Source organism: Neomonachus schauinslandi, chromosome 1 (assembly GCF_002201575.2).
Source record: "Neomonachus schauinslandi chromosome 1, ASM220157v2, whole genome shotgun sequence".
Taxonomy (NCBI): domain Eukaryota; kingdom Metazoa; phylum Chordata; class Mammalia; order Carnivora; family Phocidae; genus Neomonachus; species Neomonachus schauinslandi.
The window spans coordinates 178,255,615-178,277,893 of NC_058403.1; the positions used below are offsets into that span (position 1 = coordinate 178,255,615).

Consider the following 22,279-nt stretch of genomic DNA (forward strand, 5'->3'; position numbering starts at 1 on the left):
ATTCATCTGTGTGTATCCCAGCAGTTAGTAACTAGAGCAAATTGATAGTAACTGATTTGTTGTATTGGATTCAGTATTTGGTGATAAGGCATTGCTTTTGTACACTCATATGAAAATCAAGCCTTGGTTAAAATGACCATATACTTAGAGGTAACCTAAGAGTTCCCCTAGTTTGGCCATAACATACAGTCTTTCTGTCTTTGTTTTTAGTAAAAATGGTTTCAGTTACCAACGAGAGAATCTAGCTGAAACTAACTGAAACCACAAGTTAGTTCATTGGCTTATATAAGTCCAGTGATGGGTTTGGCCTCAGGAACAGGTGGATCCAGGAGATCGAACAATAGCGCCAGACACCACCACTGGTCAGGTCTCATTTCTCTTCTCGTGGCATTTTGGCTTCATTTTTAGAAAGATTCCTCTACAAGTAAGGGAAGAAAACTTCCAGCAGCCCAAATTTATATCCATACCATTTATAATTCAAAAGAGAGAGACATGCTTTCTCTCAGTTTTCATTTGTCAAGTCACATGGAAGGACTTTTATTAGTGCTTTCCAAGGCTCACATGCCTACCTCTGGATGAATTACTGAGGTTTGGAGGATGTGGTTCTCTGATTGGCCCAGACTTGAATATGTGCTCACCTCTGAAGGCAGAGATAAAATAGACCACACCGGTGACTACCCTTCTAATTTTTCATGGAGTCAAAGTCAGTGTTAAAGAAAAAAAACTGCTGAATTTAATTCACAGTATTTTTTTTACAAATCTACATATATTTAAGAATACCAAAAAAAAAAAAAAGGAAGAACATGAAAACAACCTGAAATGTTACCATATACAGAGATTGCAAGAGAAAAATGTGTATTTTTCTGGTTTTTCTATGGGTTGGAAATGAAAAAAGATGACTGCTTTTAAACTTAATATATATTCAACCATTTCCTCCCATTCTAAAGTATTCTTTCAGAACCTAACTGCAGTGACTGGTTCAGAGAGCAGTTTTAGGAGATGTTCTAATGCTCACAAACCTCCTTCTTCCATAAAAGTAATTTCAGTCTTCTTATAGGTGAAGGCACTAGTTTCTCTGCAGTGTACCTTGGTGCTTACAGGGCAGAACCTGAGCATCTCATGGAAAGTCTTCACTTCCCTATGCACAAAAATACATTCACGTTCAAATACTGAATTTAGGGAAAGATTACAGTCACATCAGCACCCGTCTGGACTTGGAGAGGTTTCAAAGACAGCTCGGCTGGAGGCCTTTCTCAGTCCTGCCGTGTTGCTGAGAGGGCTGTGGGGCCAGAATCTCAAGTGCCCGTGAATGCTGGGAGTGGTGAGTATGGTGCCAACACAACTCGCAGTCTCTGATTCTTGTTACTTGTTAAATAATGGAACAGTAACCATCTGGAGCAGACGTCCTTGAAGTTACATGGAGCCAGTCATGCCTAGGAGAAAAACTGCATGAACATTTCTTTCTTTCCTTGCACAAATACAGCCGGATGCTAAGACTTTCAGTGAAAATTTGCCTAATGAAGCCATGGAAATGGATGCGTTGCATGTGTTCCATTGTTAGGCAGGATTCACTTAGGGGTATGCTGGTAAATGTTTAACAATGAAATAAACCCCTTTCCGCCATCTTTCTGTGCTGCCATAATGGTGCACGTGAATGTCCTGGCAGATGCTCTCAAGAGCATTAACAATGCTGAAAAGAGAGGTCATGCTCCAAAGTCATCGTCCGGTTTCTCACTGTGATGATGAAGCACAGTTACGTTGGCGAATTTGACATCATTGATGATCACAGTGCTGAGAAAATTGTTGTGAACCTCCCAGGCAGGTTAAACAAGTGTGGAGTGATCAGCCCCAGATTGCATGTACAACTGGAAGATCTAGAAAAATGGCAGAACAACCTGCTCCTGTCCCACAGTCTGGTTTCATTGTCCTGACAACCTCAGCTGGCATCATGGACCATGAAGAAGCAAGACGAAAACACACAGGAGGGAAAATCCTGGGATTCTTTTCCTAGGGATGTAATACATACGTGCCAATAAAATGCCTCAATGGACTCTGGTGCTTCACTCAGTCATTTTGAACTTCACAGCTGAGTAGCGAGAGCGTCTGCAACAATGTTCAGCCTTTCTGTTAATTGGGGAATGCTGCTTCCCCACAGTGAACAGGGAAGACTTGCCTTGGGATGACTCACACCATCACACTCATGGCTCACCAGAGTAGGTTGTATCTAACCCTGGATGGCTGAATCTGGGTTGGGGTCCAGGTGGTGCTGCTTTTCCCTCTGGGAGTCTTAACTTAAATTAACCCTGGAAGGAGAGGTGCTTTTCCTGGTGTTAGCTTGACAATACACATTTCATGCACTGTTGTGAACTGCCCCCCAAAAAATGACTGGCTACAGTTAACTGTGTGAGTGCTCCTAAGGAAGCAGGCAGGAAGCGGACGACTAGAGCCCGCTGCTCACTCAGATTCATCTCAGAGTAAATTTGGATGGCTTGTCAGTAGCATTTTAGCAATATGTGTTTCTAAGATGTCATTGAGAAAATTGAAACCTCTTAAAAAAAACAAAACCTAGTTTTACGGTCAACCTGTCACAAATGTATTCCTGGAATTGAGAAGAATTAGTTTGCTGGGCCACTTCACCTGGGGAATGCTTGTGAAGAGTTCAACCACCAAAGAGGGTAGTGTGGCTTCTGTGAAGGACACCAGGGCTCATCTCCCCCTTTCTAAGCAGTGCTGGCCAGTAATGTAACAGGAGCCACACGTGTTATTTAACTTTCTAGTAGCTATATAAAACAAGAGAAACAGTAGAAAGAAAGAAAGAAAGAAAGAAAGAAAGAAAGAAAGAAAGAAAGAAAGAAAGAAAGAAAGAAGAAAGAAAGAAAGAGAAAGAGAAAGAAAGAGAGAGAGAGAAAGAAAGAAAGAAAAGCCCCCACACAAAAAGACAATGAAATACAAAACAGCCATTATTTGTGTTTGCCAATGTCTCTGGTGTAAATACTCCCACAATGGTTAGTTTTAAACTGTAACCTGACATCTCTGAATATGGAGTTAGGGAGAGAATTGCCCAGTTGGCTTTCACGGGCCGGCCTGAGCTGGTGGCTGCACAACGCTTTTGAGTCCTTCCCTCAACCACATATTTCGTGAGCTCCTCTGTGGTGCTTAGAAAGATGTGGTGTTCGGCTCTGGGAGTGGCATAGTGAGCAAAACACAGATGTTGTTCCTACTCTCTTGGATTTGTAGTCTAGTGGGGAAGAGAGACGTGAATCAAATATTCACAGAAATAAAAGTTAAAGCAGATAATAAGAGGTTGTTACCTTGTCTGGGGATCAGGGAAGATGTCCCTGAGGGTTACTTGTCTGTGCTCCAGGGTGGGATACCGGTTTCAAGCCAGAGGGAAGAGTAGCTTCTCATATCTGGGGTTCACCCCTTCTCTCTTGGTAACGAATCCCTTGTATTAAATCTCCCCGTATCTGAACTACCTGGTGAGGATTCTCTTTTCCTGACTGGATTCTAAATGATGGACTGAGGAAGTACATTTGAAATGAAATCTGTGGATATCTTGCATGGGTTTTCTCCCCAAGCAGACAAAACCTTGAGACAAGGATTTGAAGGAAAGTAGGGGAGCTGAGAAATAAGACAATGGACAGAAGGAAGTGATCCAAGGGTGTGTTATCAAGCAAACTGCCACAGTAAGCATCTGGAGCTGAATTCTCCCTGGGACTCTGAGAGACTGTGTTGAAAAGGCCCCTCAGACTTATTGAAGAAGAGGGACTGTTGGGGTATGTATCCGACAACTCCCAATGGCCATTTGTTGAAGCCTGCTTCCAAGGGGTATAATTCCTAGCATTTCAGGCCTGCGAGGAAAATGGAAAGTATACCCTCTTGTGGCAAAGGAAGACCACAGGCAGGGAGACTCAGGGATGGCATTTGGAAGTCCGGCCAACTGGTCTGGAAATGGTCTGTGCCAAAGGCATGTGTGAAGGGCACTGACAATGTCTGCTACATCGTAAGTAAAAATTAAGTTGGTGTATGTATAGAACCATGCATGGTAAGTGAATACCTTTGTAGAAAATGTATTTGAGTCTGTTGAGAATTGGCTCAGACACTACAAGTGTGCCTAAGCAACACATCATTATATACGGGGCTTTGGCAGCTAAATATGTTTGGACACCACTGTAATAATAGGTGCCCTAAAGCAACATGAGTTTATATTGCTACCCATAGGTATCTCTTGAAACGTCCAATCTTTGACCTTTGAAAATGTGCAGTTGGTAAATTGGTGTTGAATTAATATCATCTGTCAGCCTCCTCTCTGACATTTTCTTCTTTCCCACTAAAGCCTTTTATTTTGTCACCAAACTATCTTCACTTCCTCTGCCTATATATTTTCACAGACTCTCTACTAGGATGCTTCTGCCTTCCCCTTCTCCCCTCCCCCACATACACACACACAGTCTGTCTGGTGAACCCCCACCCATTCTTCCATACCACGGTCCAGCATCAGCTCCCATGTAAAGCTGCCTCTGACCCTCAGGAACAGATAAGCTTAGGGTTGCTACTCTACATTCTACTTGGCAGTGGGTGATCAAGAACAAGAACTTGAAAAACAAACTGCCCTCCCCTTTTATTGAGGTAAAATTGATAGGATACAAAATTAACCCTCTTAAAATGTACAATTCAGTAGAATTGGCACATTCCCAGTGTTAGGCAACCATGACCTCTATTCAGTTCCAAAACATTTTCAACACCCTAAAAGGCAACCCTGTACCCATTAAGCAATCTCCCATCCCCTTCTCCCTCCTCCAGCTCCTATAAACCACTAACTGCTTTCTATTTATTTATCCTGGATATTTCATATAGATGGAACTAGACCAATATATGGCTGGCTATTGTGTTTCACTTCTTTCTCTTGACATGTTTTCCAGGTTTCTTCATGTTGTAGCATGTTAGTAGTTCATTTTTATGACTAAAGAATATTCCCTTGTATGGGTATACTGTACTGTGTATATGCGTGTATCATTTGATAGACATTTGGGTTGTATCTACCTTTTGGCTTATTGGGATGAGGGCCACTATGAACACTCGTGTACAAGCATTTGTTTGAAAACTTATTTTCAATACTTTTCGGATACCTCCTCAGTATCCACCTAGGAGGGTGATTTCTGCGTCTCATGGTAATTCTTTTTTTTTTTTTTTTTAAGCCCCAGTGTAGAGCCCAATGTGGGGCTTGAAGTCACGACCCTGAGATCAAGATCTGAGCTGAGATCAAGAATGGATGCTTAACCGACTGAGACACCCAGGCGCCCCGGATCACATGCTAATTTTACTTTTAACTTTTTGAAGAACCATTGAACTGTTTTTCACAGTAGCTGCACTATTTTACATTCCCATCTTCAATGTAAGAGGTTCTAATTTCTAGAACGGCCCAGTTTTGAATATAGGCCCTGCTGCTTACTAGCTGTGCAGCCTTGGGCAAGTTACTTTCTGTGCCCACTTTTATCATAAATAAAGAAGAGTAGAACTGTACCTACCTCGTATGATTAGAGAATTAAATGTGTAAAACACTGAAATACTGCCTGGCCCATAGGAAGCACTAAGTGTTTCCTGCTGTTACAGTACTCATACAATTCTACATGAAAACTCAAAACTTACCCCCACTTTTTAACACAGTACCTGGCAAACAGAGTATAGTCAACAAGTGTTTGGAGAATAAAATAGATAATAAAAGCTAACAAACTTCTCAAAGATAAGTAGGTATTATTAATAAGCCATATTAAATATTAAAATATATAGCAACAAGTGTCTAAACTGTGTGGCACTCACATAGTAATAGATACATAGTTTTGTGTAATAATTACCTAGTCCATAATGGACCCTAGTATATATAAGTTCTTAATATATGGAGGACATATGATAAATGATATAGAAGAATGAATTATGAAAAGTGATCCAGAATTGTCTATATATACAAAAAAGGATGAAGAGGGTTCATATTTAACACCCAATACTAAGGTCAAACCAGATGAATGTAAATTTTTATTTAAAGATTAAATTCTAAAAATTACAAGAAAATTTAGGCAAACATTTGTTTCTCTACCTGTGGAGATAAAAGAATGGGATAAATCTCAAAGGAAGAGAGCAATGAATTTGGCTATTGTAACAGAAGAAGGCTCTGTTCCTCAAAACATAAATAAACTCAAAAGGCAACAAAATGAGACAAAATACTTGCCACAAATATTACAAAGTGTTTATGACCTTAATATATAAAGAACTGTTATAAGTCATTAAGGAAAACAGCATGGCAGTAATAGAAGAATGAAAAAAGTTGAATAATAATTTCCAAGAAGACTATGGACTCTGAGAAGCAAACTGAGGGTTCTAGAGGGGAAGGGGGTGGGGGGATGGGTTATCCTGGTGATGGGTATTAAAGAGGGCACGTTCTGAATGGAGCACTGGGTGTTTATACGCAAACAATGAATCATGGAACACTACATCAAAAACTAATGATGTAATGTATGGTGATTAACATAATAAAAAAATAAAAAAATAAAAGGATGAATGAAATATGAAAAATAAATAATTTCCAAGAAGAAAAAATAATTTTCAAAAAACAAAAAAACCCATGAAAATGAAAAAGATTTGATTTTACTAGGAAACAAGGAAATGCAAACTAAAACAAGGAGAAGCTATTTTTACCCAATAAATCAACTAGATTTTAGAAACTGGTAAGCCTCAGTGATGATGTGGGTGTATTGAGACAGGGCTGTTAAACATTGCTAATTGCTGTGCAAATTGTTGCAAATTTTCTGGAAATCCTCGAATTTCTTTTAACGCAACTGTATATTCTCTTTTATATCTGGCTTCTTCCACTAGTTTAATGTGTTTGACATTCATCCATGTTATTGTATATATCCTTTCTTTTATTTGTGAAGTAATATTTCATGTACGAATATACTAAAAATTGTTTACCCATTACTATTAGTGGACATTTAGGTTGTTTCCAGCTTGGGGTTATTACAAATAAAGCCTGTTGTGAACTTTCTTTTTTTTTTTTTTTAAGATTTTATTTATTTATTTGACAGAGAAGGACACAGCGAGAGAGGGAACACAAGCAGGGGGGAGTGGGAGAGGGAGAAGCAGACTCCCCGCCGAGCAGGGAGCCCGATGCGGGACTCGATCCAGGGACTCCAGGATCATGACCTGAGCCGAAGGCAGTCACTTAACCAACTGAGCCACCCAGGCGCCCTGTGAACTTTCTTGAACAGATCCTTGTGTGGACACATGTTTCATTTTGGGGGCTCAAACTGTTTTCCAAAACATTTGACTAATTTACATTTCTACCAACAAAGTGTGAGAGTTGAAGTTGTTCTGCATCTTTACCAACACTTTATATTGTCAGTCTTGTACATTTTAGCCATCGACCAGTTGTGGATTTCTTGTTATAAAGGAAGAATATTTTATGGGTGGTGTTATGTTTGTCATATTGCTTCATATCTTGGCCCAAGATATCTGGTTGTTCCATTCTTAATAGACTAAAGGTGGAACAAGTTCAGGTGGCAGGAGCCTGATCTTTCCAACCTTTCATCAATTGGTTCATCTACTGAAGGTCTTTGAATCAATTACTTCATTAGGGAGTACAAAATGGTAATTTTAAAAATTCTCTCATTCTTTCCACATTTTTAGCTAGAAGGCTTCTATAAATAGCAACTTTCGCATATCAATCATGGCTATTTCACTGCCTTGAAATAGAGTTTATACAGGAAACAGGACAAACCCTTAATTCTTTCTCTTCAGTAGCCAATACATTGAATTGCCAATAATTTTTTTGAAGAGTTTTCTATTGACACGAGAAAATGTTCACAACATAATGTTGAGTGAGCAATACAGGACAAAACTATGTTTAGTAAGACCATTAGTTTTCTCTGCTTTGTGGGATTGTGAGTAGTTCTTATTTAAATGACACTTGCTATATTTTTGTAGTTTCTGTAATAAGGATACAGTACTTACACAATCTGTCCCAAAAAAGTTATAAGTTTGCTGACTTATTCTATGGATGGCTGGATTAAGTTGGGTTTTTTGTTTTATTTTGTTTTGTTTTTTTAGATTTCCCATTTTAATAGTTGTTTGCAGCTGTCTTTTGTAAGTATTCTAAAGGGGGGTGTGAGCACTAGACCGGGAGAAGGCAGGGGTCCCACTGAGCCAGCTCTTGAGTGTCTCCTATACCTAATACATTTTCTTTCTTTAGGTCCTGACATCTTTTTAAAGATTTTTTTTTTATTTGACAGAGAGAGAGAGAGAGAGCACAAGCAGGGGGAGGAGCAGACGGAGAGGGAAAAGCAGACTCCCCGCTGAGCAAGTCCCGATGTGGGACTCGATCCTAGGACCTTGAGATCATGACCTGAGCCGAAGGCAGATGCTTAACCGACTGAGCCACCCAGGCGCCCATAGGTCCTGACATTTCTTAAGAAGAAGTGACATACAACGGGCTTTCCTATAAATAAAATTGCTGGCAAGAAAAAAACGTTAGGGGTTGCTACCATAAAATCCTACAATGAAAACCTGAAAAGAAAAATGCCGGTAAAAGACCTTATGCTCCTTTTGGTGCTTGTAACTAGGATATTTAGAGACATCATATCAACTCCGATCTCTCTAATGTTTTTATAGCTCCTGCTGATATTCAGGTACTTGGGGCATGTCAAAACCCTATTCTGTCACACACTGAATCAGTCAACATGCTCAAAAGAGAGCCGTTTACTGATGTGTGCCTTTTAAGTGTTCACATTTTTGCACCAAAATGGATGCCACTTGGTAGGAAAACAACTCAGCGAGGAGTTTTTATGTGAGAGTAATGCTGATTGGAAAATACGGCTTCCTTTGATCCAGGTACCCAGGTCTTCCCTGGAGCCACAGCTTATTTATAGAAGTTGAAGGCTAGCATTTTCATCTTTAACATTTGATTGTCAGAATCTCAGCCTGGCATACAAAAATATCTGAACTCACAATCCCCCCCACCCCCACCTGCTGCCCCCGACAGGCTATTCGTTCTTCAGTGCCGTTTTCATTTCCCTTGGGAGACATTCTCTTTGGCCGTCTCAGCACTATTAGACTAGAGAATGCCTCAAAGTATAAAATGATGTTTGTTGAGATTGGCAGTCTATGGGAAGCAGGCTTTCATGCTGGTTTGACTGAGTCAAGTATCTCCCCCATGACAGTCACCCCATGCAATTATTTGATCAGAGAGAGGCTTCATGCTGTTTCCCAGTGTGGTGATCCCACAGGTGAAGATCATGAAAGAACTCCTCAGAGTAGAGAAAGATACTGACATTTCAACTGGCTATTCTAAGCTGGACTTTGACTATTGTGGCCATTTGTCTGTTTTCTTCCAGCAACCATCTCTCCTTTGTACCACCCGAAGTATCCAGTTTTCCTTTAGAGAACCAACACTCTCTACTTGCAGCCATGAGGTTTAGATATGATTGAGTTCATCCTTCTGGGGATGGGCCCCCATAGCTTTCCAATAAGTGTATTGCTTTCCTCTGACTATAGTGATTGATTTGAGAAGGGGCAGGTAAATAAAGCACAGTGATTCCATCCCAGATACTGGGAGAAGTTGTCTCCTTCTTCCATGGAAAGTTCCCGAGAACTTCCTTTTGCCTGGAGCGTAAGTATGAGGATATATGGCCTGGAACTTCTGCAACTATTGTTGAATGATGAGGTGAGCCATTCTGGCAACAAAGCCAAGACACAGAAGTAGATCCCTCATGACTCCACGGACTCTGGACCACACAGTACTGGAGCCAAAGCTCCTCTAAGATAAGTGAGCTCTTAAATGGGTCCATTTTTCTTCAGCTAAGTTGGGTTGAGTTTCCTGTTGTTTCCAATCCAAGATGACTAGCTAATGTACTATCTATAATTTACCATATTTCTCTCATCATAAGCTTATGCAGTAAGTATTATTGTACTCATTTTAGGGCTGAAGACACCAACTCTCAGAGAAAGAATCTCAGTGATAGTGTAGTTGGGAGATGAACTTAAGTTGTTTAAAACACATATTGTCAACCTCTGTGCCAGCATTTCTTAAAATATGGCCTAGGAACCCCTGAGCGGGGTCCCCAAGACTCTTGCTAGGTATTTGAAAAGTCAAAACTATTTTCATATAATACTAAGACATTATTTGTCTTTTCTACTCTCATTCTCTTATGAGAGTACAGTGGAGTTTTCCAGAGAAATCTTGACTTCTGATGACATTATGTCTCTGGTGGCTAGTGGAATATGTGCTTCTGTGTTCTACAGTTTTCTGGAATTTTCTAAGGCAAGCTCTTAGGGGTTCTAATTATCAGAGTAAAAAGGGGTCTTGAGACTAAAAAGTTTGAGAACCGTGCTCTAAGCTATACTGTATGGTTCAAAATGCTCAGCATTCTCAGAGATACTTTTCATCTAACACAGAAAATTTTTACAAATAGTTTACATAAATCACATGTCACCTCATTACCATCTCTTGAAAAGTGGAACAAGTCTTCCATTAGATTTTAGTGAGAATTTATCATTTTCCTTGGTGTATAATTATTTTTCCTGTGACATTCCAGAATTTTTGAGTTTTGGAGAATAGAGGGCCTTTTCCGAACTTCTTCTCAGGCTCTAATTTTAAGCTACTGTCATGGTTGCAATAAAAATTTCAGTGCTTCCAAGTGGAGGTGCATCCAACTGGGTACATTAAGCCTGGGTATAGGCATTTTCTGTAGAGACTTTTAAAACAATAATAAAATCAATGAAAATCTGTCTACTTTTTATTAGGACCATGCTCTGACAATCCTAAACAATGCCAGTGATAAAATACTTTTCTGGCCACTTGTTCAAAATAAAAAATACCTAGATGTGAATTGGTATTCTAGAGTTTGAACTGATATTGGAACTGCTGAATTCCATCCCCCCATGATCCCCCGATCTGGATATAAAATCACTTAGATAACTCAAAATAATGGTAATAATACTCAATATTTATACAGCATTTCTGTCTCAACATTTAGATAGAACACATTCTTTGTTCCTCACAGGCCCACCGTCCTCCAGGGGCCTCAAGACACCCTTGACAGGCTGACTCACTGTAGCCCAAAATTCAGTGGAAACTCCAGATCACAAGATACTCAGGATTGAAATCAATGTCAAGTTTACAGGTGCAAGTTGTAGAGAATGCTTTAGTATTTTGCCTTTACCCACTCTCTAGTCTCAAGCCACACCCTCCCCTCTCTCCCTCAGTACATTGGGAGCATACTGTCCTCTTAGTTTCTCCATGTGTTGTGCTCTTTTACCTCAAGTCTTTGCATATGCTGTTCCTCTGGCCTAAGTTGTTCCCCTGACTCGCCTCCTGGCTGGCTTCTTCTCTTCCTCTGGGCTTCAACTTAAATAGCACTTCCTTAGGGGTGCCTGGGTGGCTCAGTTGGTTAAGTATCTGACTCTTGAATTCTGTTCAGGTAATGACCTCGGGATCGTGAGATGGAGCCCACGTCGTGGGCCTCTGTGCTCAGTGGGGAGGCTGCTTGAGATTCTCTCTCGCCCTCATCCTCTGCCCCTCCCCCCGCTCGTACTCTCTAAATCAATCAAGCTTTAAAAAAAGTAGCATTTCCTCAGAGGCCCTCTCTGACCAAACCCTCAGAAGTATGATACCTTTGTTACTTTGTTTCTTCACCTCCTCTACTTTTACTTCATAGCACCTACCACCATTTGTACTTGTGCTTGGTTTTTGTTTATCTCTCCATTGGACTATAAATTCCTGAGGCTGGTCACCATGTCCATTTTATTCTTCAGACCCTAGATCCACCAGTGTTGCTCCTGGAACATGGTAGCTGCTTAATACTTATTTTGTGAATGAACAAATAAATGAGTGAATAAATGTTCCACTCTTTAAAGAGTACAAAACTCCACCCAAAACCGTATGATGAAGAGACACATCATAATTTTCAAAAATAATCTCCAAAAAGAAAATCAGGGAAACTAGTGATTTGGTCCAATTCTGTCAAAAGACAATTGAATGACAAGAAGTCGGTCTTACGTTGGCTCCTTTAGCAAGGCCAGCGTAGGAGTTCAGGTTGTTGATTCTGTTTATGAGGAGTTCAAAGCCAGGAAAGAGAGGTAAAAGTGTTGGTTATATCTTGAGGAGGAGCAAGAGGGCACCTTCTATGGGGCTGGAAATGCTCTTATCATCATCAGGACAGTGCTTACACAGGTGTAGACTTATATAAATATTCATCAAGCTGTACACTTAGAATTTGCACATACTGCTGCATACATTATGCCTCAATTAAAAAACAAAAAGCCAAAAACCTTTAGCTGAGTTGAGAAAGAAGATCTGACCAAAAATGGTGGCTGGACTGAATTGATGCTATAGCTTTCAATAGTACCAAGATGTAAATTGCTTTATCAAACTTCAGTGAAAAACCATGTCATCAGCTGCATCTCTGACAGGAGGGTATCAGTACATGCATGACATAATTTAGATACACACACTTTGGGAAAAATATATACACACACATACATACACACCTTATATGTATATATACCATATATGTATGTGTGTGTTATGTGTATACATATACATGTATATATACACATATAAACATATGTTTATAGGTATATATGTATATATGCACATAATACACCTACATACATTTTCAGGAACATACAGAGTCAAACTAAGATATAGTGGCCAGAAAGAACTCTGCTATGAAATAATTTAGTGTTCACTCTTGAAATCATTTTCTTTGTCAAAGGGCAGGAGTAGATGTCATAACTTTGAGCTTGTATTGTTTCCAAAAGAAAGAAACAATACAATTCACTGGCATACTCAATTGCTTCCAAACGAGGCTCTCCTCTGACAGACAAGTGGCTCACAAATTCATCTTTTTACATGGAAATTATGTTGTACTTAATTTTTCTCAGGGCCGAAGCCATAAATAGAAAACAGGTCATTGTATCATGACAATAAATTATTATTATTTATGAACCTTGAAGATGAGAGAGTGACTTTTCTCCAGGATTCATTGAATTCTTCCCGACCCATGAATAATTGGAGAAATGAAGACAAATTGAGAATGGGAGGAGCCTGGAGAAAAATTACTGAATTAAGAATTTACATTAAAAAAAAGAATTTACATTTTTACATAGCAAGTGTATGGAGAATGTTCCATGGCAGTCTGTACCAAATCGATGCCACATAATTTGAAAAACAGCAGCCTGATGCCTCTTTATTCCCCTTGACAAGTGTAAATGCTGTGATTCTGACAATGGCACTGAATACTTTTTTGAGACTGCTTGTTACATTAAGAAAGCCTCCTCCATGAAGCTCCTATGTTAGTAGCATGTGCAATCTGATCAGCTTTCATACAATCCCAGCAAAAGCCTGTTTTGCCTGTCACAGGCTCTGTTTGCTCCCGACTTCCAAACAAGCATTTAAAAATGGTGTTTTCATTAAAATCCTGGACTCTGTCAAATGCAACATTCACCAATAGAAAGAGTCTGTGAATAAGAATAGTCCATGAGTTTATTATGTCCCGTCATGGGGAGAAGCAAGAAATATTGACCATTTTTCTTAAACTACATACCAATAAATTCTTTAAAATGTGAGGTGCTAGAGTCATCCTTTGTCTCCTCTAGAGAATGAGAAATACGGAAGATAAGCATTTAGAGAAGAGAAATGAGTAACACTATTATAAAATAATCTCACTGTTTTATGATGTCAATAAATTCTCACAGTGTCATGATCACTTGTAATTTTATAGAAGGGCTGTGGTGTGATGAAAAAAACAAAACAAAACAAAACGTACTATTGCATCCATTAGAGAATTTTATTTTTCCCCCACAAAAGGAAAACAATAAATGCAGTAAAACTGAGACCCTTGTTCAATTTTTCTTTTTTAAATGAAGATTTTTCTGCTCTCATCTTTGCGTTTCAGACTCTACGAACATGACATTCATCATCATTTGCGTAAATGCTCAGTGAAAGTTTTCCCTTGTGGCTTCAGATTTAGAAAAGCATCTGATCAGCAGCCTTGGATTCACACTCGCACAACTTGTCATTAAAATACAGTTGAAGAGGTGGTGCAAGGTGAAAAAGCTGAGCGATAACCCAGATGGTCCATCTAAGCCACTATCTTATATAAATTCCCACTTACTTAGTAATGCCTTTTTAATAGTCCATGAAAGACCTTTATCTGTCAGACCTCTCCTTTTAAAATACCAGACCAGCCTTTTTAGTGAACTAAGCTATGTCCCCTCCTGCCCGCCCCCCTCCCCCCTGCTCTGCTCCACCCTACAGGTGTTCTTTTGGAAAAAGACGTATTTGTGGTATTCATTCCATTCATTCTAGCTCTCTCTCTACCCCAGTCAGGTCTCTCTGTTTCACACTGAATAAGAGACCAAAGCTCCCAGAAATCGAATGGACAGGAAGCTGAGAGGAACGACAAGAGAAGACATAGGAAATGCCTCCCCCGGGACTAGCTGAGAATTGTAGTTTTTCATGAAACACTTGGTTGTGGTTATAGGCTAAGATCAGATCAGGCCACCAGCAATGCACTTGACGCAGACATTGAGAATGGAGCTGGAAGCTGTACACGTGAATCGCTTTTCCCAGGTTATATCTTTGTCCTTTATCAAGGCTGTTTGCACAAAATAAGAGCCTCTATTGAGACACTCACGTTGGGGCACCCGGCTGGCTCAGTCGGTAGCACAAATGACTCTTGATCTCAGAGTTGCGAGTTCAACCCCCAAGTTGGGTGTAGAGATTACTTAAAAATAAAATCTTGAAGAAAAAAAAAAAGACATTCATGTTTATAGCATATACAACCAGGAGGACAAGTATGGATTCAGTGGCAATCCTTACACCCTACTGATGAGCAAACAAGAGATCAGATGGACTCTGTCATTCTTCTAGACAAAAACAAGACAAACCCAGGACGCCTGGGTAGCTCAGGGTCCTGGGATGGAGTCCCGCATCAGGCTTCCTGCTCAGCCGGAAGTCTGCTTCTCCCTCTCCCTCTGCCCCTCCGCTCATGCTCTCTCTTTATCAAGTAAATAAATTAAATATTTAAAATAAAATTAAATTAAACATTAAAAAAACCAAACCCTAGAAATTTATGAAAAATATGTCAGAAAAGGGAAAGGAACCGTTAATCTGAAAATTCAGAAAAACTAGCCTCTGAAAGTGACTTACCACAAAAACAGGGTGAAAAAATGAGAAAATCGGTGTCCTTAATTGAACCACAAGAAAGGCTGCCACAAGGAAATCATATTGAAATGAGAATAAAATGGAATACGATGAAAAATGAGATTAATGGGACAAGGAGGGATAATGAGAAAATCAAAATTGCAATGGCAGAATGAAAAACTTCAGTGAGGATAAAAATGGAGACAGATAGTCACTGTTGAAAATTAAATCACTGTGGTGGAAGATGAAATTAAGATCCTCTTCCATTCTCAAAAGCAAAGGACAAAGATAGTAAGACAATTCAGTGGATCCGGAATGGAGATTATACTTAATCACTAGCAGGTACTTCTGAGGAAAGAGCCAGACTGTTTTGAACAGAAGAAATCCTGAATAGGGACACCTGGGTGGCTCAGTCTGTTGTATGTCTGAGTCTTGATTTAGGCTCAGGTCATGATCTCAGGATCGTGAGATTTAACCCCGTGTTGGGCTCTGTACTAGGCATGGAGCCTGTTTAAGATTCTCATTCTCCCTCTCCCTCTTCCCCTGCCCCGCCCCCCCCACTCTCTCCCTTTATAAAAAATAAAAATTAAAAAAAAAAGAAGCAACCCCGAATAAATTCAATGGAGCAAACCTCCTATAGCTGAAACAAAACAACCGATACCAAACCCTGTGTAAACAGCTCTGGAAGGGGTTGGGGTTTCCGTTGTGTAAATTAATCCATGAAAAATTTAGCATATCCCGGAAGATTTTTTGAGTTGCAAGAATAAATATACACATCCTCAGAGGCCTAGAAAGGTAGTGAGGCAAGGTGGGGGTTGTGGTGGGGAGAGGCCAAGTACAGGTTAACAAAAATTGAATTTAACGTCAGACGTCTCTTTAGCAGGAAATACGAATGTCCATAGTATTTTATGGGGAAAATATTTTAATACAAAATTGGCCCTAAAGGAGTAACATATCTACATTAATCATTTCTTCAAATTGGCTTTGTGACCCGAGAAATATGTAGGTGAAATGTTATTTTAGGGAAGTGTTAACCTTCCCCTGAATGCAGGAGGCAAGGAAAGCGGTGAAGAAGAAAAGGCTTTTGACTTTTTGAAGATGTCAACCAACAAAAGACAAAACTGCGAGCTGCAAAATAAAATATGTGCATTTATTTGGGGTCTTAGGGATTGCAATCCAGGAGGCATAGATTCTACTGAAATCGAAAGCATGCTCTGGGGAGACAAAAGGAGGTTAGAGCTTTTAAAGAGGAAAGAGGGAATGTATATAAATTGTTTTGAATGAAATGTGACTGGTTCCGGTCTAGCTACAGTTACATTAACCCACAGGTGGTTGGTTGCTAGGGCGAGTGTTAGGTGGAAAGTTCATTTACATCCATTCTCACCTATAGCAGATGCCTGGGCTTTTAGATGAGTTCAGAAAGAATTCTGAGAATTTGGGACAGGAGACATGCCTAAGCCCCACCTCTTCAACGTCCTCCTGGCTCCATTTGAAATAACCCTCTTGGCAATGCTTACTCCATTTTATTCTGCATTGTCAAAGAGAAGAACCATTATTTTCCTAACAGTTCTGTGATGATTAATTGTAGGTGTCAGCTTGAATAGGATAAGGAATGCCCAGACAGCTGGTAAAACATTATTTCTGGGTGTGTCTGTAAGGGAGGTTCAGGAAGAAATTAGCACTGGAATAATTGAACCAGGTAAAGATGGCTCTCGCAAACGTGAGTGATATCATCCAACCTATTGAGGGCCCACATACAACAAAAAAGTGGAGAATTTAATAATGATAAATGCTCAGTGAAAGTTTTCCCTTGTGGCTTCAGATTTAGAAAAGCATCTGATCAGCAGCCTTGGATTCACACTCGCACAACTTGTCATTAAAATACAGTTGAAGAGGTGGTGCAAGGTGAAAAAGCTGAGAATTCACCATGCCAGAACTAAGATATCCATCTTCTCTCCTGGACTCCTGGTGCCCACCCTTTGGGACTTGGGCTGAATTATACCACTGGCTTCCTTGGGTCGTCAGCTTGCAAAGGGACTTCTCAGCCTCCATAATTGCATGAAGCTATTCCTGTCATACATCTCGTCTTATATATGCCTAGGTATGCTATGTGCTCTGTGTCTCTAAAGAACTCTGAATCATACAAGTTCAATAGCCTGTGTGGTATGGAAACAGGGGGAAGAGAATTCTTTTTCATTAGGCAAATGCCAAAGCACCATTTCTGCTGCCTCAGTACTTTCCTCAGCACAAAGACCTGAGACTTTCTATTTTCATACTCTTTAATTTTTGGATAATTGGTAGTTTTCTCCTTAACTATTTCACAGAAGGTAACTGTGAAGCCTTCCGACCTTAGGCTTTTCTACATATGAAGATTTTTATTCACTAATTTGATTTCTTTATAGAGGTCTTCAGATTTTCTATTTCTTCTGAAGTCAGTTATGATCGCTTGTATCTTTCTAAGAATTCACCGGTTTCTGCTAAGATAGAGTTTTATACATAGAGTTGTACGGAATATTCTCAGATAGCCTTTTAATCTTTGTAGCATTGGTAGTATGACGCTTCTTTCATTTCTTATCTTGATCATTTTTGTCTTCTCTCTTCATCTCTTGGTTAGTAACCAAAGGCTTATCAATTTTGTTGATCCTTTTAAAATGCAAACTTGGTTTCATTGAATTTCTCTATTGTTTTTCTGTTTTCTATGTCACTGATTTCTTTTTTTTTTTTTTAAGATTTTATTTATTTATTTGACGGAGACAGCAGGAACACAAGCAGGGGGAGTGGGAGAGGGAGAAGCAGGCTTCCCTCTGAGCAGGGAGCCCAATGCGGGGCTCCATCCCAAGACCCCAGGATCATGACCTGAGCCGAAGGCAGACGCTTAACGACTGAGCCACCCAGGCGCCCCTATGTCACTGATTTCTGCTCAGCCATTTTTTTTTTTTTTTTAGTTTCTTAAGATGGAAACTTCTATTATTGATTGACACCTTTTTTGTCTGCTCTATTACCAGCATTTGGTGCTATAAATTTCTAAGTTTTGCCTTACCTGTACCCACAATTTTTGATATTTTATACTTTTATTTTCATTCAGTGAAAAAGATCTACTTTCTCATGGGTTGTTTAGAAGTATATTCTTTGATTTCTAAATATTTGGAGATGACTCAAATTTCTTTCTGTTGTTGAGTTCTAATGTAATTGTTTTGTAGTCAAAGAACATTCTTTGATTTCTAACATTTAAAATTTATTGAAAGTGTTCAGATCTTCATTATTCTTGTTGACAAGATTTTCTGTCTTATTCTATTAATTATGTATGATGGTATATTGAAATCTCCAACTATAATTTTCAAATTTTTGGTTTCTCTTTTTAATTCTGTCAGTTTCTGCTTTGTGTATTTTGGGTCTCTTTTGTCAGGTACATATATACATTTATAATTGTAATACCTTCATGATATATTGAACATTTTATCATTATTAAATCTCTTTTTTATCTCTAGCAATATTTCTTGTCTTCAAGTCTATTTTGTCTGATATTAATCTTGTCACACCAGCTCTCCTATGGTTACTATTTGCATTCAGTGTTAACAATTATTGCTTTATTCACTCCTATATTATTTTAGAAATTAAGAGTAGAAAAGAGAAAAATACATCCATATAGTCTTTTATTTTTACCATTTCTTGTGCTCTTTTTTTCTTTCTCAAGGATCTGGGTTACTGCCTGAAGATATTTCCATGCAGCCTGGAGCACTGCCTTTAATATATCTTGTAAGGCAGGTCTTTAGCAATGGATTTTCTCTGCCTTTGTTTACCTGAACATATTTCTGTTTTGCCTTCATTGTTCAAGAATAATTTTGGTTAATGTAAAATTCTTAGTTGATAATCATTTCCTTTTAGCAGTTTGAGGCCTTCTGGCCTCCATTGTTCCTGATAAGTAGTCAATAGTTAGTTGGATTTTTTGACTCTATATAATGAGTCCTTTCACTCTTGTTGCTTTCAAGACCTTTTCTTTGTCTTTCAATAATTTGCCTCTGATGTGTCTAGATGAGAAATTCCATATTTATCCACTTAGAGTTCACTGAAACTCTTGGATCTGTAGATGAATACTTTTCATCAAATCTGGGAAGTTCTAGGCCATTATTTCTTCAAATGATTTTTCTGCTCCTTTTTCCTTCTCCTCTCTCTCTGGGGTGCCCATTTTACATGTGTTACACTTGATGTTGTCCCATAGAGCTCTGAGACTTTCATTTCCTTCAGTCTTTTTTCCCTGTCTTCCAGATTGAATCAGTTCTCTTGATTTACATGTAAGTTCACTTATTCTTTCTTCTGCCATCTCAGTTCTGCTAGTGTGTCCATCTGGTGAGTTTTTCATTAGGATTATATTATTATTATTATTACTATTATTATTATTATTATTATTATTTTATTTTTCAACTTTAAAATTTCCATTTCTTTCTTTTTTTTTTTTTTTCAAGTAGACTCTACACCCAATATGGGGCTTGAACTCAGGTCCCTAATATCAAGAGTCACAGGATCTACTGACTAAACCAGCCAGGCACCCCTCCATTTGTTTCTTTTTAATAGATTCTGTTCCTTTGTTGACATTCCCTATTGTTGAGTCATGGTCATCTCGTTTTCTTTTGTTCTTTGAACATGGCATCTTTCAATTATTTGAACACACTTGTAATAGTTTCTTTGAGATCGTTTCTGTTAATCCAACACCTAAACCCATGAAGAGACAGTTTCTATTGACCACTTTTCATCTTGAATATGCGTCACCCTCTCCTGTTTTTCTAGCTCTCAAAACTTTTTGTTAAAAATTGGATAGTTTAGATAATTTATTATAGCAACACTGGATTGTAATTTCCCTTTTTTGTGATGATGGTTTTTGTTTGTTTCTGTTTGTTTTTTGCTGTTTTAAGTAGCTTGCCTGTACTTAATCTATAGAATTAGATTGTCACCCCACAGTACGCAGCCTCTGCTTGGTTTTTCTGTTTATTTTCATTTTTTAGCTTATGTCTACATAGCCTAGTGGCCAACCAGTGATCAATCAGTGATTGTGCACAAATACCTTCAGCTCAGAAGGCTTCCACCCTCTGCTGGTGGATCTATGTTTGGTTTGAGGAATGCATTCAAAATTTAGGCAGTTTTCAATTCTGCTCTAGCATTTACTTTCCATGGACTCTCTCAATTCTCCATTGTGTATGAGCGTAGGCTCCCAGACAGCCAGTGATCTGTGGAAAGGTTATTAAGCCTTCCAGTTGCTAAGTGGAATGGTTATTAAGACTTCCAATGGCTAATTCATATGCCTGTTAAAGTTCTTGATAGTCCTTCATTCTGTCATTCCCCCCCCCCGCCTTGCAACTGAAATCTCGGGCTCAGAGAGCTCTAGCCCTTTCCCATTCACCTTGGTTGCAAATTTTCCACTCTCTGCTCTAAATCAAGTTAGCCTCCTCCTCCAGCAACAAGGCTGCTAGTTTTCATGGTCAGTCCCATCTGATAGAACTGGCATGCTGGCCAATTTGGGGTGGGGTGTGGGAGTAGCTACAGGCAAGAAAGCCACAGACTCCTACTGTTCTTACCCGAAAATCAGCAGTTTTTTATGAATATGTGCTTTTCAATTTGTTGTTTCCTTTTGGTCCATTTCCAGAACCCTGAAATGACCGTTTTTGACAATTTTGTCTAGTTTCATATTTCTTTTGTTGTTGTTTTGGAAAGAGTATTTATCAACCTCCTTACCCTCTCAGAGCCAGAATCTACACCACCTCCATGTCCATATGTGTTCTGTCTTTTGATTCCAGGCTACTCTAACCACAGCATTGTCAGAGCAGGTTCTAGGACACAAACAGCTCTTTCTAGGGCAGATGCTTTTGTTCTTTCCTAGGCAGATTCTGACTTGAAAACATTTTATTATCTTTTGTTGATTCCCAAGTGATTATTGTGCAACCAATTTGAGATCTGCATCTTCCCCAACCCTTTCCATTTGCCTTTCCCTGCTTCCCCTTCACAAGCAAATGTCTACCAACCCAGAAACAGGAATGGTGGAACATTGATGGGAGTTTTCTTAGGCAAGATTATATAGAGGATTTTTTTTTAAATTACACACCACTCAGCAAAAAACCATAGTAAATTCTCTTTCACTAGTCATTTCTATTCTCATCAAATTCCCACTTTGAGGGAATGCAAAGGGACATTCTTCCCTTGCCATATCTCTAAATAGTGCTGAGGTCTGTTATAACTCTTCTCAACATTCCCTCTATCCATCCCCCAACATACACCAGATACAATTTCTTCCTTCCCTTAATTGTACAGACTAGCTTCCCTTTTCCTGTGAAAACTGGACTCAACTGCTAAACCTAGGTTCCAAAGACTTGCAGTTGGTTTCATCCAAGCATCTCCTAAGTACTGTTCAATCTTTCTCTACAGATTTTGCACCACAAGATCAGGAGATAAAAATGCCTTCAAATGTTAAACTCTTTTTAAAATCACATTCTTCCACCTTACACTTGGCAGAGGGTCTAACTTCTTACTTTGTTCAGATGCTTGAGGTCATTTGACCTGAACACTTTGATCTACCTGTCAGCTTGTGACTAACAACTATCCCTTATGCTTCCCTTGGGTCCCAAAGAAAGGAGAGTGGGTCTCTGCATCAATGTTTATAGCCCCCATTAAAGTACTGGTTAATGTTATTTTGATTTCATTTAACTTAATGTACCTCCAGCTAGTTTGGGCAAAGATTGATTTAGCTAAGAAAGTTTAAAAAAAAAGAAAAAGCAAGACCTAGTAAGACTTGGCAGTAGAACATGTGGTTCTTTCCTCAGGGATGGTGCCGTAAAATGATAGCACCAGAAATAAGAAGTCTCTGCTCAAGTTTCAAAACCTCAGAAGAAACAATCTGATGGGCTAGCTTGTTTCAGAGGCCCCTCCATAGACCAATCACAGTGGAGTGAGGTGAGTTTAGGGTCTGTTCCTGGAAGAAAGTGGAGCAAAGGTGCTGGATAGATAAGAGTAGTATGAAAGTAGGACTGGACCTAGAGGGTATTGTGCTAAGTGAAATAAGCCAGGCAGAGAAAGACAAATACCATATGATTCCAC

The 22,279-nt window shown here is 39.2% G+C and overlaps 1 pseudogene; it reads left to right on the forward strand.

The window, feature by feature from the left end:
• The first annotated feature begins 1,638 nt into the window (after nt 1-1,638).
• LOC110584932 lies at nt 1,639-2,011 on the forward strand (annotated as a pseudogene).
• Nucleotides 2,012-22,279: the final 20,268 nt, after the last annotated feature.